The sequence below is a fragment of the Miscanthus floridulus genome, chromosome 3 (assembly GCF_019320115.1).
Source record: "Miscanthus floridulus cultivar M001 chromosome 3, ASM1932011v1, whole genome shotgun sequence".
Taxonomy (NCBI): Eukaryota; Viridiplantae; Streptophyta; class Magnoliopsida; order Poales; family Poaceae; genus Miscanthus; species Miscanthus floridulus.
In genome coordinates this window covers 145,993,488-145,996,545 of record NC_089582.1, presented here as the reverse complement: position 1 = coordinate 145,996,545, position 3,058 = coordinate 145,993,488, and the positions used below count along the sequence as shown (strand labels likewise).

The 3,058-nt window shown below is 42.3% G+C and overlaps 1 non-coding gene across 1 annotated transcript; it reads right to left on the bottom strand.

Annotated features, from left to right (window-relative positions):
- Nucleotides 1-2,388: 2,388 nt before the first annotated feature.
- On the bottom strand, nucleotides 2,389-2,461 carry TRNAF-GAA (transfer RNA phenylalanine (anticodon GAA)). The gene has a single exon. It is a non-coding gene; the product is annotated as a tRNA-Phe (tRNA).
- Nucleotides 2,462-3,058: the final 597 nt, after the last annotated feature.

Genomic DNA, 3,058 nt, shown 5'->3' with positions numbered 1-3,058 from the left:
AAATTCATCAGGCTCCTTCAATGACGAAAGTTGATAGTCATAGAAGTGGATATTCCTAATAGCATGTGCTGCTCTTGCACCCCACGCCACCGCCGCATGAGAGCCGGCCGACCAGGGTGCGACAGGGTAGGGGGCAGACACGGTAGTGTGTGTGGGTGGGGGAGGAGATGAGGCGCGCGACGCGCCACAGGATGGAGCACGGCCTAGGAATGGGGAGCCAAGCGTCGTGGGCGGATGCACGCATCGTGGGAGGGAGCGAGCGGCGGGGAAAGGCGGCAGCAGCGAGGCGGAGTACGGGCGCGGCGGCAAGAGAATGGGTGCGGTCACGGCGACGATTCGAGAGGGAAGTGAGCAGAGATTATTTTTTTAACAACGCGAGCGATCGTGCGATCGATAGTGTTGAGCCGTTTTGGTAGGCGAGGCCCACCAACATAGGCGTCCGGACGATCGGACGTCTTACCCACAACATTACCGAAAGGAGAAACATAGTAATTTAGTCTTCATGAGCAGGCCGCTCATGGCCATCTTGCCATGGGCCTCCTTGGAAGGGCCTCCACCTTGTACCTGGAATGTAAAGATACACAGGAAACAAAACACACCCGTAAAGATTGGCGAGTTCTTCCAGACCAGGCGAGCAGCATGAACCATCCGAGAGTAAATGCGCACCCGAGGTGTTCAAAGCCTTTAGCAATGGGAACAGAATACTTTTTGAGAAGGAAGGATTGAGGAAAGAAAAAAAGTAGTTGTTCCCCATCCAATGGTAGTGCTGAATCTATTTTTTTCAAGTTCCTCTGAAAACGCGCACAATAATCTCATTGGCCAAAGTCGATGGGACAAACGCGGAATAGCAATTAGCATTTTGTTTTTTCATTTAAGTTCGTGTTTGAATGTCCTTGCTTTTTGTTGGAAAAACCAACGCTGACGTCTCCTTTCTCTTTTGTTTTGAGAGCATAGCTGAAAAAGATAGGAAATTCCAATGATTCTTGGTTCATTAGAATGTCGATTCCTCAAAATCGCTCTTTGTGATGCTATGGAACCATGACAATTAGGATCTCAGGACGTAGCAACACCTATGATGCAAGGACCAAGTAAAGTGTTATGAAAAAGTCCAATTTTTCTCTCTCAACTATCACTGTCGTTTGATTTTTCTTCCTGATCTACAAAATTAGTTTTTTTTAACCCTTCTCAATTTTAAAAGCAGTTCGTTTTTGCACTACGAGTAGTTTTGATGACGGTTTTATTTCAGTTGTGAAAATTTTGTCCAAATATTTTGCTTGGGAAAAAATAACACGATGTTTTAACTTGAAAAATTATGAAACTAGTTTTAGATTTCCCCCCCTAAAATCATGCTGTCTTATGCCTAGCATGAAATCGTTTGAAATTTGATGGACACATTTTAGTTCTTGTTTGCTAGTAAAAGCTCTTGTTATCTATTATAATTAGTTGATGTTGAACCTTGATGGACACATTTCAGTGCTTATGTGTGACAAGATGCATGCAACCACGCAGGCTAACACAGTTACTTTGAAAAGTTTATCCAGGGTAGAGAACCAATGGCCTATATATAAATAATTGAACTAGGTGCTGAGGCTAGAAACAAGATGAATTATTATTGGTGGCTAGGTTGGTGGGTGAAGACACTGAAGAATGCAAGTCACTCGGTCAGTCCTTGCATCTACACCTTACCTATAAATAGCTACCTCCTCATCTCATGGTGCCTTGTGAACGATGAGAGATATGATAATTGCAGAAGAGCTAGCGAGGATGGAGAGAGGTGAGAGAATAACTACTGTCATTGGGTGGGTCGATGACTACATTCCTTAGGAGTAGGACGCAACGGGAATCAAGCGACAACGAGGTACTAGAGCAAAGGTGTGGCTCAACATGAACTCCGATCTCTGTTTTGTCTGACAATGGCCATACTCATGGCTGTCAGTGGCAGGAGGTGAAGTTTACAAACATGGGTGGTGTCTGTGATGCTCGATCACGAGCTAAGGTGCACCGAGGTTCACTGCGATGCTCGATTGTATGACCACCTGAGGGTGCATCCTAGCTCGATCAACTCAATCAACTGGGTGGATGGAAGCAAGCAGCATAATGCAATTGTGTTTGTACGGGAGACATCAATAGTCACTATTCAATCAGGAGAAGTCAGGCGGGTGGGGCTTTGTCATCAGGGATGATACAGGCCAGCAGTGGCCAAGCCAGGATAATTGGTCGCTGGGGTCGGTACTGAGTACTAACTCGTAGGTTGAGAGAATATAATATCATATATAACATTAAATTAAATTAATATTATAATAACGGTATATTGTGACAAAATAAACTTTTACAAATCGCAACACTAGTCATTTTTATCAATACCTATTCGGTAGATCCTTTTTTCTGTGCCAGAAACCAGATTTGAACCGGTGACACGAGGATTTTCAGTCCTCTACTCTACCAACTGAGCTATCCTGACCATTTATTGTGCATCATCCTAGTAGAGTACGTACTTGTATCTATGTCAATTAAAGGGACTAAAAAAGAAAAAAGTCTTCTAAAATTGGACTTAGTAAATGTCAGGATAATGATATGGATTGTGAATGACTTACTTAATAATAGGGATTACTTGCCTATACTATAATATGTTCATTTGTATGAATGGGATAAGATCCAAAGAAGTAAGTTCGGATCCGTTTGTGAAAGAGTAGAATAAGAAAGATAGTGAATCTTGTTTGAACCGTGTAACGCCCTGCGTCCAAAATTGCTTATATTCCCTAGCTCCGCATGTGGAGGGAAGTGATAGAAACGAAAATCGATGAAAATCAGTTAAAATTTCGATAAAATTGGCAAATTTTCATGAAATTTTAACTAAAATATGAAGAGAAAAATCCGAACAAAATAGAATCAAAACTACCGATATATGAATTTTCCGGAGGTCACCGGTAGAAACAAAAATAACCGATTTTTTGTGAAAATCGGCAGAAATTCTGATCCCTGCCGATGGTATCAATGTGCTCTGATTGCCTATCAAATTAGTCATATAATAAAAATTGTAGCAGATACTAATGTGCAA